This window comes from Salmo salar, chromosome ssa20 (assembly GCF_905237065.1).
Source record: "Salmo salar chromosome ssa20, Ssal_v3.1, whole genome shotgun sequence".
NCBI classification, from domain to species: Eukaryota; Metazoa; Chordata; class Actinopteri; order Salmoniformes; family Salmonidae; genus Salmo; species Salmo salar.
Genome location: NC_059461.1, coordinates 11,814,053 through 11,829,458, shown reverse-complemented (window position 1 = coordinate 11,829,458; position 15,406 = coordinate 11,814,053).

Here is a 15,406-nt window from a genome sequence, read left to right as displayed (position 1 = left end):
GTATTAGATGATCAAAATGATCAACCTTTGCAGAGTTTGAATACATGCGCAGACGTTAACATTTCAGATTAACCTAATGCTAACCCTTTGGCTCATTTGGCTCATTTGCTGCCATAAAAGCTGAAAGAGATGCAAACCTGGCAGGAGTCCATCTCTCTTGTCATAGCGCTCTCCCTCTCGCTCACTATCAGAGCCCAGTCAAATCGAGTTAGCAAGTCAAATCAGGTTAGACCCTCTTTAGCGTCGAACTACACTTTTAATTCAGAGCATCACTTCATCAGCACCATGCCCACACGTGTCGGCATGCCAACACCGACGTTCCTGACCGGAGAACTCGCCGCAGCGCTGATCCGTATCCGGCAGGGTCAGCCCGGATCAGGATACAGGCCATAGGATGCGGTTGTGTGAGGAGGAGAGGAGTTACTGACACTTCTGACTCTCCTTCACTGTGACGTGTGTTCAGAGGTCTCCACACACCTTGTCGTCCCCCTCTGTGCCCTGTCGGCTGTCACTGGGGGTTGAGTGTGTGACAGTGTGTCCCTGTTTGTGCTCCCATGGAGTGGGGTTGGAGGGGGTGGCAGGGGCCATGTCCTGGCTGCCAGTCACTCCACACAGGGTTTGGCCTGGTGGAAACACACACAGTCCCCACCTCCACCGTATCATCCACTCTTCACCACCTTCCCTCCTGCCCCCAGTCACTCATGGATAGGCCTACTCTCTAGCTCTCCCTTTACTCAAAGTCCACCTCAGTTGGTGACCAAAATTGTGCATTCCCAGACATGTGCCCAAAGACACAAACAAAAACAGAGAGACACATGATCACGCACTCACACATCTATCTAACACACACATTTTTTTACATTTTAGCAGACTCTCTTATCCAGAGCGACTTACAGTAGTGAATGCATACATTTTTTTCTCCGTACTGGTCCCCCATGGGAATCAAACGCACAACCCCTGGCGTTGCAAACACCATGCTCTACCAACTGAGCCATACGGGGGACACACACACACACACACACACACACACACGCACACGCACACGCACACGCACGCGCACGCGCACGCGCACGCGCACACAGTTATCCCATCAAAACACACACACCATATTATTCCACCAAAAACCTGTCGGCTAATGCACCAGTACATTTCCATTGGTGAAAACTGCCATAGAGTGAGATACATTCAGTGAGCACATCGAGGAGAGATAGTCCTTTATTCTGATGTTGATACTCTCTCTACTGTTGCCTTAGAGCACTTTAACTTCAGCAGGGACTAATAGCAAGAGTCTGACCGTCTTTGCAAAATCAAAGAATAATGGGACTTAAACATGCATTAAGCACTGTGTCACCCACCATGACACACACAACAACCACAACAACTGCTAAACCTTCAGCCTACAACTCATACAACATTGTTCTGATACAGACATGGCTTCAATACAGTCTATGTATACAAAATAAACTCTACATCAACCACAATGGTTTTAGATTTAAGAAAAATATCTTGCCACTGCGTTATGTAAATCATTTTTAGGCATGACAGATACAAAGGTCACTATACTAAACCTGAGTTGATTTGGCTGACAATTGTTAAAGCGCATGCATATAAGATATGAGCTTTATTTAGACTCTATTAGGGAGCGGAAATGCATGTATTTCTCATTTGTCTGGATTTTCCTGCTTCATATTTTGCAAATCACAGCAATAAAGACACAGACACGGCAATATACACTGAATATACAAAACATTAAGGACATCTGCTCTTTCCATGACGTAGACTGACCAGGTGAAAGCTAGGATCCCTTATGCTATGATGTCACTTGTAACATCCACCTCAATCAGTGTAGATGAGGGGATGAGCCAGGGTTAAAGAAGGATTTTTAAGCCTTGAGACAATTGAGACATGGATTGTAAAACTCAGCAAAAAAAGAAATGTCCTCTCACTGTTAACTGCGTTTATTTTCAGCAAACTTAACGTGTAAATATTTGTACGAACATAACAAGATTCAACAACTGAGACATAAACTGAACAAGTTCCACAGACATGTGACTAACAGAAGTTGAATAATGTGTCCCTGAACAAAGGGGGGTCAAAATCGAAAGTAACAGTCAGTATCTGGTGTGGCCACCAGCTGCATTAAGTACTGCAGTGCATCTCCTCCTCATGGACTGCACCAGATTTGCCAGTTCTTGCTCTGAGATGTTACCCCACGCTTCCACCAAGGCACCAGCAGGTTCCCAGACATTTCTGGGGGGAATGGCCCTAGCCCTCACCCTCCGATCCAACAGGTCCCAGACGTGCTCAATGGGATTGAGATCCGGGCTCTTCGCTGGCCATGGCAGAACATTGACATTCCTGTCTTGCAGGAAATCATGCACAGAACGAGCAGTATGGCTGATGGCATTGTCATGCTGGAGGGTCATGTCAGGATGAGCCTGCAGGAAAGGTACCACATGAGGGAGGATGATGTCTTTCCTGTAACGCACAGCGTGGAGATTGCCAAAGCATCCCTTTGGTACACTTTCGACACCTTGAAGAGTCCATAGGCCGACGAATTGAGACTGTTCTTAGGGCTAAAAGGGGTGGGGGGCGGGGGGTGCAACTCAATATTAGGAAGGTGTTCCCAATGTGTGGTATACTCAGTGTACGTCTCTGAATGCACGTATCACTCTGATCTTCTTTATAAATACTATGTGGGTGGATATTTGTCTAATACCTACAGTATGTGTACAAGCGCGTGTAAAATAACTTGAGGCTACTGAGGCTGCATGTGTGAGTCATGCATGCAGAGAGGCAGCGCCAGGTGGCCTGCCACTGGGCACAGATGTCAATTCAACATCTATTCCACGTCTATTGCACATTTTCAAATTGTGATTTCCATTGGTGCAAAAACAACCCAATTGTCATACTTGAGTAAAAGTAAAGATACCTTAATAGAAAATTATTCAAGCAAAAGTGAAAGTCACCCAGTAAAATACTACTTCAGTAAAAGTCAAAGTATTTGGATTTATTAAATATACTTACGTTTCAAAAGTAAAAGTATAAATCATTTCAAATTCCTTTTATTAAGCAAACCAGACGGCACCATTTAATTTTTTTATTTTTTACTTATGGATAGCCAGGGGCACACTCCAAAACTCAGACATCACTTACAAACAAAGCATGTGTGTTTAGTGAGTGCGCCAGATCAGAGGCAGTAGGGATGACCAAGGATTTTCTCTTGATAAGTGTGTGCATTTGACCATTTTCCTGTCTTTCCAAGCTTTCAAAATGTAGTGAAGCAAAAGTAAAAGTTGTCAAAAATATAAAAAGTAAAGTTCTTATTCCCACCCAAAATACTTAAGTAGTACTTAAAATTATTTTTATTTAAGTTCTTTGCACCACTGATTTCATTCTTAAAACATTCTAGTAACAAAAAAATTGTATTCTATGTTTTGCTTAAGCTATTTATATAGCATAAATCTCCTATTGTTGTCAACATCAAGATGTAACCTAGTTTCCCTATTTGTATTTTTTTCCCCCTATGTGTAATTTGTTTGTATGACAAAAAAACTACATAAAGTCATTCATTCAGACACATTGACTGACAGGAGGGATGTGAGTGTGTGTGTGTGTGTGTGTGTGAGAGAGAGAGAGAGAGAGAGAGAGAGAGAGAGAGAGAGAGAGAGAGAGAGAGAGAGTTCACTGAATCAAGGGGGCTGCAGGGTCTTGGTGTAGGCGTGGTACCCTAACCCTTCTCTGAATACTGCGTAGGCTGTGTTAAATACACTTCAGCTACAGCCTAGAGCCACTTTACCATCTGGTCTCCCCCCACCCTCTTTCCCTCCTTCACCTCATTTTCAAACATGTCAATTTCATCTGAATGAGGATTTCTAACCTCTTTCAATGGTACATGTAAGCTCTTTCTTTTCCTCGCTTTTTTGTTGCTATGTATTGCATTCCATTGCAACCTAGTGTCATTGTGAAGAATACATTCATTCTCTAAATCAAGACACATTTTGATTTAGGGATTGGCTTTTTATTTTATTTTCTTACACCAAAGGTAAAGCTAGTTATTGCCTATCCAAATTATTTCTAATGGAATGAGGCCAACTTAGATTCCTACCAGCATGATTAAGATGTTGATTTAGAATTAGCAATAATGTGATCATCAAACTATTACAAAAGCATACACAGACAAACCATAGTCCCTTTACATGTTTGTTACAATTCACATTATTTATATTATTTAGTCCAATGCACATCGCCCTCTGTTGTTGGAATAGGGAACGAGCTGTTTAATTACTGAAAATGTTCAGTAGTTGGCTACAGCACAAATTACCAAGTTTTCATAATAATTCTGTATATTAGCATTAAAAATACACAATATTGTAATGCATGAAATAGATTGTATGACTTAATCATTTCGTAAAAGCGATTTTAGCATTTCCAATTATGAGTGATGCAACACAAAATTGAAAAACCAAATGAAAATATAGGGAGAGGTCTGCTATAGCACAGAATGTGATGGAAGTGAGCTGTAGACAGAAAAGGATGGTTTTGATCAGGAATTTCCCCTGGATAATTGTCAGGATTCATTGTTTGGAAGGTGGCTTACAAAGGAAAAATATGACACTGGTATTTGTTGGGGAAACATGAATATGTGTCAAATTTCCGTCAAACAAAGAAATACGATATTTATGGAGTTTTTGGGACTCTCTCTCTAGACACACACACACATACACACACATATTCGCAGATATGCAAAAAGCTAATTTTCCCGCTTTTTCCTTTCTAATCCAAAGCCTTTCCTATGTCGTCATACAGGCAAAAAAGCTGGTTTACATAACAATGACAAGAGTCCTTTCAACAAGGCAACACCATACAGTGTGGAAGATCATCCTAATTATGTTATTAATGGGGGCAAATGCAAAATATCAAAACTCTCACAGAAAGTATACTGAAAGGATGCATAGCATAAAATCAAAAGTATGTATTCTGAGTTAAATCCTTCTCTACTTCTTTTTAGAGGCAAAGAGAGAAAGACACACCAGAAACAGTAACAGTCCTCAGTTGAGTTAGATGAATGACAATTTAATATGCATTAATGATGCATTTTACAGAAGCTGATTGAATGGTATCAATTAAATTGAAAATCACTTTATAGATACAGTATATGGTGATATATTGTAACCAATGACAACTTATGATAAACCTCAAATTATAGCTCAGCATTTTTCCTCACCGTGCACAGATGTCAGTTCAACATCTACAGTGGCTTGTGAAAGTATTCACCCCCCTTGGCATTTTTCCTATTTTGTTGCCTTATAACGGAATTAAATAATGGAATTAAAATTTATTTTTTGGGGGGTTTGTATCATTTCATTAACACAATACGCCTACCACTTTGAAGATGCAAAATATTTTTTAATTGTAAAACAAAATAGAAATGTGACAAGAAAACTGAAAACTTGAGTGTGCAAACTGCTCCAGCTCCTTCAAGTGGATGGGTTCCGCTAGTGTACAGAAATCTTTAAGTCATACCACAGATTCTCAATTGGTTTGAGGTCTGGGATTTGACTAGGCCATTCCAAGACATTTAAATGTTTCCCTTAAACCACTCGAGTGTTGCTTTATCAATATGCTTAGGGTCATTGTCCTGCTGGAAGGTGAACCTCTGTCCCAGTCTCAAATCTCTTGAAGACTGAAACAGGTTTCCCTTAAGATTTTCCCTGTATTTAGTGCCATCCATCATTCCTTCAATTCTGACCAGTTTTCCAGTCTTTGCCGATGAAAAACATACCCACAGCAGGATGCTGCCACCACCATGCTTCACTGTGGGGATGGTGTTCTCGGGATGATGGGAGGTGTTGGGTTTGCACCAGACATAGCGTTTTCCTTTATGGCCAAAAAGCAACATTTTAGTCTCATCTAACCAGAGTACCTTCTTCCATTTGTTTGGGGAGTCTCCCACATGCATTTTGGCGAAAACCAAACGTGTTTGCTTGTTTTTTTTCTTTAAGCAATGGCTTTTTTTCTGGCCACTCTTCCGTAAAGCCCAGCTCTGTGGAGTGTATGGCTTAAAGTGGTCCCAGATACTCCAATCTCCGCTGTGGAGCTTTGCAGCTCCTTCAGAGTTATCTTTGGTCTCTTTGTTGCCTCTCTGATTAATACCTTCTTTGCCTGGTCTGTGAGTTTTGGTGGGCGGCCCTCTCTTGGCAAGTTTGTTGTGGTGCCATATTCTTTCCATTTTTGAATAATGGATTTAATGGTGCTCCATGGGATGTTCAAAGTTTCAGATATTTTTTTTATAACCCAACCCTGATCTGTACTTCTCCACAACTTTGTCCCTGACCTGTTTGGAGAGCTCCTTGGTCTTCATCGTGCCGCTTGCTTGGTGGTGCCCCTTGCTTGATGTTACAGACTCTGGGGCCTTTCAGAACAGGTGTATATATACTGAGATCACGTGACAGATTATGTGACACTTAGATTGCACCCAGGTGGACTTTATTTAACTATTTATGTGACTTCTGAAGGTAATTGGTTGCACCAGATCTTATTTAGGGGTTTCATAGCAAAGGGGGTGAATACATATGCACAGACCACTTTTCTGTTTTTTAGGGGGGGGTTGCATTTTTTTAAACAAGTTATTTTTTGCATTTTACTTCACCAATTTGTACTATTTTGTGTATGTCCATTACATGAAATCCAAATAACAATACATTTAAATTACAGGTTGTAATGCAACAAAATAGGAAAAATGCCAAGGGGGGTGAATACTTTTGCAAGGCACTGTAGTTTTGATTTACATGTGGTTGAGTTGTCAACTAACGTGATATCAACATGAAATTCTACCAAAAAACTTGAATTGATTTGAAATCAACAAAACATTTCACAGTCATTGGATTTAGGTTAAAAGTATTAGTTATATTGATAAATGATATCAAATCCAATCAGTTTTCCATGTTGATTCAACATCATCACATGGAATTTTTTTTGGTTAAAATGACGTGGAAACAACGTTGATTCAACCAGTTTTTGCTTAGTGGGTTAACACTTGACTTCACTTATTCATCCCAATTTCCTTCAATGCAAATCCCTTCAAGACAACAGAGACAGTTTCTTTTGGTATACAGTGTACAAAGAATTGCATTGAAAGATAGGTTTACAAAAATACTAACTGAGCTGAAACAGAAAAATTAAGGACTTAATTGTCAATTAGATATTATAACTTTTAATGCAATTAAAAATAGCAAATTGAACAGGGAATGGGAAACACATCAAGCAATACACACACGGTTGTCTTTAGAGTCATTGTGTCTGACGTACTTGTGAGAAAGAATGTACAGTGAGATCTTTCTTTCCTCATTTCCTGAGCAACCTAACCTCCAAATTAATTATAGCCTTCTCCTCTAGACACCCCTGGCATACGCACACACACACACACACACACACACACACACACACACACACACACACACACACACACACACACACACAGAGAGAGAGAGAGAAAACCCAAACCTCACAAAGCATTTCATCCCCAGCCTTTGGGGGAGGGCCTTATTCTCTTTTGGGGGATTCTGGCGCATGATTTTTGTTGGTTTTAGTTTTGCACCCTCAATCAATACCTAACAGGAAGAGCTTTAATCATGTTTTTAATGTGGTGGTACAAGAGGTGGGCAGGGTATTGTCCACATGTGAAAGGCTGGTCGGAGGGGAGTCCTTTGGCGTTTCTTTACATTCACCTGCTGGGCCCTATTGGGTCTCTTTCAGAGAGAAAGGGACTGGGGAAATGAATAAAGAACACAGGAAAAAGGGTCCATTAGACTGGACTATGGTTTAATGAAGGGCTACCTGTAATCTCCATAGTGTCTCACAGTGCTGGCGGTTTGTACGTCCACAGTGCTCCCCCCCTCTCTTTACCATGGCTATTCAGACCCACAGAGAACCTGAGACAAGACAAACAGGGTGGCCCATAACACAACTATGAGCTAATAATATGCTGCTCTAATTTGTGTGTGTGGAAAAGAGAGTGAAAAAGAGAAAGCGAGAAAGAGGGAACGGGATAGAGGCTATACATAGCTTGCGCCATTAAGAATATTGCCAAATCGTGATGGGCATATCCCAGCACAAATCAATTAATATCGTAAATATTATAAAAAACCCACGGTATGCTAGTGGTTGATGTAGAGCAGTTTCTGTGTTGGGAGATTGTTTGGTTGAAAAATGAACCCATTAGCCTGTTAATAACGCATAGTGATGATCTAAACTATAAATTAAACAGTAAGAACATTACTTTTCTGGGGGGTCCTTATTAACTTCTATGTCAACAATAACCATATGATTTAAATATACACCACACTGAAGACATTTCCCATGAAAGTTAACAAATGCATCCTTGCATTCCTTTACCAAGAGTATTGTCCAAAGCATCAGAAACCCACACAATAGTGCCCTGGCACCATCTAGTGGATATTATATTTACTATAGTTATCACTCAAGCTGGGTGACATTGGTCTTTTTGTAGGTGCATCATAGACATATATACACACACACACACACACACACACACACACACACACACACACACACACACACACACACACACACACACACACACACACACACACACACACACACACACACACACACACACACACACACACACACACACAGAGGGAGAGAGACCCTTAAAATGCATTATTCAAAATCAAATAGCATACCATTTAAGAGGTAAGCACTTCCTACACAGAAACCCAAATCCTTTGCTATTGAGCGTGCACATGAATCAAGACATCCATACCTTGGAAATTGTTTGAATCAAATCAATAATTATAGTGCTGTTGAATTGAACTATGAGAGAAAATTAAAGAGAATTCATGGACCCATTGGTATTATGGGCTTAATCAAATTGTCTTTATAGTTAGCAAAAGGGATGCTTTATATAGCCTACAATAAAAATGCAACATGCACATACCAAATTTTATTGTCTATTCTCTAAATAATGAATTAAGAAATTCATTAGTTCCAAAAATAAGAGGAACAAAAATTATGAGCAATATGCTGTGCACTTTTGGAAATTAATGTAGCTTAATTCTAAATTCTAAAAGTCCCTGCATGAGCAACAGAGCATGTGCAGCATGATCAAAATACCTCTGTTAGAAAGTGTTTAATTAAAAACAGATCTAATGCAAATATATGTTGTATTATATGCCAGTTGTTAACTTGTTCCCAGTATACCATATCCCACTGGATACACACTGGTTGAATTGACGTTGTTTCCACATCATTTAAAGGAAATTACATTGAACCAATGTGGAATAGACATTGAATCTGTCTGTTCCCAGAGGGATGCTATTGTTTAACTTGTCTCAGTTATGTCAAACTCCAATCTTTTAAGATGTTCACTAAAAGGTTAGGACTTCCATTTGCAATATTTATGGAATAAAATGCTTGTAATTGCCAAACTACTAGAGTGTTTTAAAATGATTTGAGTGTGATTTAAACTACACATTTGTCAGGGAAAACAGGGAACTTGTGACTGTGATGCCTGATCCACCTGCCATGCTTTTTGTTGAAGTCCCTGGAAGGCTTGACATGTTCAGCGGTGAATCATCACTGGCCATTTAATGCTTTTCATGTGAAGAAAAGCAATTAAAGATGGGATAGATCATAGGGGCACCTCGTGATTATAGTGCAGCACTTCAGCCAATCAACACCCAGATTCTAACCCTCGAATTTCCAATCAGTAAAAAAACTAAAACTAAAACAGCTTCCATAAACTCAAATATTGCCCGTTTTATTCGTACAGCCTATGTCATGTCTTAGATTAGCCTATTTAAAAATGACAGGACATCCCTAATAGGCCTACTAGTCTTTTTTTAATCTATTTATTTAGCCTAAATAAATCTAAGCTTCATCACAATGAAGGCTAATTGATGGAATGCACAACTATTACAATATCAGACAGAAAGCCTATGGAAACATGTAACAAATATGGCTTTTTTATCACCAGTAGGCCTATCTGAAGCACTGAAGCATTGATATTTCATTAAGCAATAGGCTATATTATTCTTAGGACAATAGAAACAAGGTTAACAAAATGGAACAAAATATTTTCGCTGTGCGTTATTAACAGGCTAATGTGTTCATTTTTCAAACAAACAAACAAACACTCTCCCAACACGGAAACAGCTCTACATCCAACACTAGCATACTGTGAGGTTTTTGAGATATTTAGGCTACTAATTGATTTGATTTGGGATATGCCCATCATGACTTGGATATATTTTCAATGGCGCAAGCTATGTATAGCCTATATCCCGTTCCCATCTCAATTCCAGTAGCTACTAGCTTACAAGAGAATCAGAGGAAAACCTCTGCACCAAACCACAAGTAATAGGACATACTGTAAAGGTAGGGTATACAACCTATCTTCATTCAGTCAACCTTGTGTATCTTTCCAATGGAGCCTCTCATGTATTTCTCTATACTTTACACTGCTGTCCATGGAAATGTTCATTCTCACATGCTCTCTCTCTCTCTTCTCTCTATTCGATCTCTCTCTCTCGTTCTCTCTTTCTCACACACACACACACACACACACACACACACACACACACACACACACACACACACACACACACACACACACACACACACACACACACACACACACACACACACACACACACACCAGAGGGGCAGACAGAGAACACATTGCACAGACAGGTCATACATTACTCAAGCAGCAGCCTACATGTATCCATGTCGGTGAAATGGGCTGGCTATTTGGAAAGGTGCGGACATGGCACATTGATATAAAGGGTCATTTGGAAGACTTTGCAGGGGCTGTGTACTGTGAAGGATTGGATTTTCACATGAATGCCTGCACTTTCACATCTCTCTCCCCTTTTCACTCGGGATGGAGACAGTCTGAGTGACAGAGCACAATATGGGTCTTCAGCCTGTGTCCACATGTACCAATATTTACAAAGACATACAGTACCAACCTTGAAACACGGCCTCTTACCCAAACTTTTATAGTAGGTCTACACTTACAGCTAACATTCACACACTAATGGATCCATAAAGCAACAAAAGCAGAAACATTGCCATAGCAGATTTGTATTCCTGGTGAATGTGTTGATAAATTTGATCCAATAACTTGTCCATTGGTATATCCGAGGAGGGATTCTTGAGTGCAGCCCAACCATTGTCTACCAAGGACATCTCTGTTAGACTTCTATTAGACAGTGGAGCATCTGTCAGCATCTGCGAACCTTCAAGTCAGTCTTTTGACTGAATCCAGAAATGAGTTGAAATGTGAGCAAGATCCAACCAATAGGTGAATAAAAGATTGGCCTTGGGGTCTTAACATTCCCCTTAAGGATGTGCATGCATCTTTAATGTAGCTTGGAAGATAATTCAGGACTAGATAAGTAATATTGTACTAATAGAAGCACTTACTCCTGTCAGAATTCCTTACTTCGCTCTGTGTGTGTGTTTGGCGAGCGTGTGGGCGAGCATGCATGTGTCCCTGCATGTGTGTGTGTGTGTGTGTGTGTGTGTGTGTGTGTGTGTGTGTGTGTGTGTGTGTGTGTGTGTGTGTGTGTGTGTGTGTGTGTATCGCCATACATTTATGGAAATAAACAGCCAGCAATTTATTTCTTCCCTTATCCTCCTCTTTCTTTGCTCCTCCCAGTGTGGATGGATAGATGGATGAATGGATGTGTTTCTAGGTGAGAGGAGTAGAGCTGGTTCTCTGCCTGTTTAGAATGCACATCACGTAAAGCAGGTCCGTGTTCCTCATTTAGTGCGCTACTGTACAGCTGGGGAGTTGGCGCACAGCGTATGCAAATGTGTCTGGATTTGAATGGAGAGAAGGTAGACACAAAGCTCAATTAGGGAGAGGGGTGGAAGGGGAGCGCTAGCTGTCTGAGGGAGAGGGGGAGGGGAGGGAGGAGGTTTAATGCCAACCTGGCTGGCTGGGGAAACCCATACACACTCAGACAAACACACACACATACACACACACATACACACACGGGCATACTCACAAGTTAATCTGATTCAACAGAGAGCACTTACATTGTCAGATCAACAAGCTTGGCGACATAATGTATGATATATCCATATAAAAAAAAAATACTAAATTAAACACTCAAAACAAAATGTGGTTTCATTACTGATCAAGCACAGGAGTCGATTCTGAACCAGTGTAATTCCATTCACACACTCTAGTGGTGGTGAGATGTGCTCTTGAGGGAGCTCTATGTCAGTACTCACCTGACCCAATGCATGTCCTTGGCGGAGCTACTGACATTACCACAGCAACTCCTGGTCACCATGGCAACCACTGCATCAAGGGTGGGGAAATTAAAAGGGGTGGGTATTGTGGAGAGCAATAATTAATATTGGCATGATGGGGATTTAAATAAGGAATTAACTGAGTGTGTCTAAGCCAGAGTACACATTGATAAAAAAATGTGACACTGATTGTCACATGTAATATTGACTAACATGTTGGTAAGGAAGAACGGGCCATAAAAATAACATGCATCATTAAGAATTGATACACACATCTGTACAAATAAACATAATTTAACTCCAATCTCAAACCAAATGTTATGTAATTTTCTGTCAATGACCACTGTCAATACCTGAATGCCATCACATGATTCTGACAAAAATTAAGAACCATGTAAATTAAAAAACAAACCCAAAGGTAGGAACCCATCATTATCATCATCAACCGGTCAACACCCTCATAATCATCATCATAACCATCATCATCATCATTGTTCCATGGTTATCATGGCTCTAATCAGTTTTCTTCATCATAATCCTAATCATACCGACTTTGTCCACAACATATAAGGTTGATTGGTAGAGCAGGTAGCCTTCCCTTTGGCCTGTCTTGTCCCTCATCATGGTAACCACCTTACAGAGGACAGGTGTGAAGTGTGTTTAGAGAACATTTAGAGAACATTTAGAGCTTCTAGACTCATGAGGAATAATAAACAGTAGGCTAGTATTGGACCCGCTAATTTTAATCATATAAAACATATATTACATTTGAATGGAAATCCTTTAGTGTCTGGTATTCAGTATGTGTACAGTATAATGCTTGTAAAAAATGTGTCAATCAATCACTCAGATAGCAATATGAACTACAATCAGATCATGATGACAACATCACAAAAAGCATCATCACAGTAAAGTACAGCCAACAAGGCAATCCCCATTCCACACTATCATTCCTATTTCATATTCAAATTGCTGCTCAAAGACAATCTCTATGTGAGTCTCTGGAACTAGCATTAATGTGTCAATGCCTGAAGCTTTTCAGATGAAGCAATATTTTTGCATCATGCTGCACAGGCTAGTGCGAATGCAGTTCATTTTAGACCAAATAAGAGTAACTCGATCAGGGTGTTGCTCAGATCATTTGGTTGATCTGCTGATGCCAAAGCAACCCTGCGTGATTTCCCACCACTCACATTCTGTCAGAACGCATAAACACAGCCCTTAGTCACACAGATAGCAATATGTTTCTCTCTCTCTCTGTCTATCTGTATGTCTCACTCTCTCTCTCTCTCTCTCTCTCTCACACACACACACTAACACGCACGTGCACCCACACACACACACACATCCCATACACAGGGTGAAAATAATGCAAATAGGGAAACTAGGCTACATCTTGTTGACAACAACAGGAAAGTGTAGATTTATGCTATATAAATGCCTAGCTGCATGTTATCAAAGGCAGGGTAAAACCACCTAGAAGTGAACACGAACACACACACACACACACACACACATACACGCACATATGCACACATGGCGCGCGCACACACACACACACACCATAGCCTATATATGTTGCTATGGTCTCATCAATAATGCATTGACGCTTCATGTTTATGCAATTCTCAGGGCAAAGAACGAGCGGTCGGTATTGTAGGCTAGATACAAGCTCCCTGTACATAGCATGCCATAATAAAACCATATCTGTTAAAACGCTCAGACTGAAAATGTACTGCTGATTGACAGCGCGTGCAAGAAATAAAAATATTGAAAAGTCTCACATACCTGTTATAGCATTTCCTTTGCTTTTGGTTCAATATGCAGGCTTTAAGGGCTTCGTGATAACACCGCACACAGGACATACAACTGTAGTGCTATGGTGATATTCAAATGAATGGCTTACACTGAACGCAAGAACATTTATTATTCATAAATTACTAATGTTTATGCAAATAAGGCAATACGGAACCACTGGGTAGAGTGGGGGTTGAGTAAACCTTTTAGTCGGTTATAGTAAACATTTCATTCAGTTGCTGGTTTTCATATTTCAATGAGTAACCTTTCTCAGAAACAGTAAATTTGCCCTTGATTGGCTAAAGGCTAATTCATATCCCCTTTTATGTTTTGGCCATAGCCTATGATTTCGATGGGACGGATCTGACAAATAAAATTGGCCGGGAGATGACATGGCTTTTAGTTTGGTGAATAGATGTGGAGGGTTTCAGTGATTCCAAAGAAATGGCTTGTCTTTAGCTGGTAGCCAGCATCTGCATAATTGTTATTTCAAATGACAAGAGAAAATGGAACTCAACTGGTTGTTAAATGGACATTCATTTGAATAATAAAAACTCATCACTATGTGCTGACAGTGCCTATAACAACAACGAAACAATCATCTCAGTTGATGCCCAAATTTTGCTAAATGGAATAGGCTACCACTGATTATAGGTTATGTTCTCTTATGGCCAAAAGGCCAGCTTGTGTATCCACACCAACCTTGATCTTTCAATTTCTGACATTCTTCTCAGCATAAAGCCCTACCCATAATTGTACTTAATTGCTGCTCTATCTCTCTCTCTCTCTCTCTCTCTCCTTCCGCTCACTCTCTTTCCCTCTCTCTTTCTCTTTCTCTGTATGTATGTATGTATGTATGTATGTATGTATGTATGTATGTATGTATGTATGTATGTATGTATGTATGTATGTATGTATGTGTGTGTGTGTGTGTGTGTGTGTGTGTGTGTGTGTGTGTGTGTGTGTGTGTATGTATGTATGTATGTATGTATGTATGTATGTATGTATGTATGTATGTATGTATGCATGTATGTATGTGGGTATGTGGGTATGTGTGTGTGAGATAGATCGATAGATAGATATGGAGAGTTATGTTGAAGAGCTGTTTGCCTTTGATATAATCAGTTATCAAAATCACACTACCACAGCTTTATGCCCTGAACAAAAGAGCCCCAGCTGTGATGATAATAACAATCATATAAACGTGTAGTTTAATTGTTCATCCTAGGTGATCTTGACTTGAGCCGATACATGCACCCCACTGTACAGTACAGCAGGTTGACGTTTATTGTCATGAATCTTGCCCTGGAGGCCG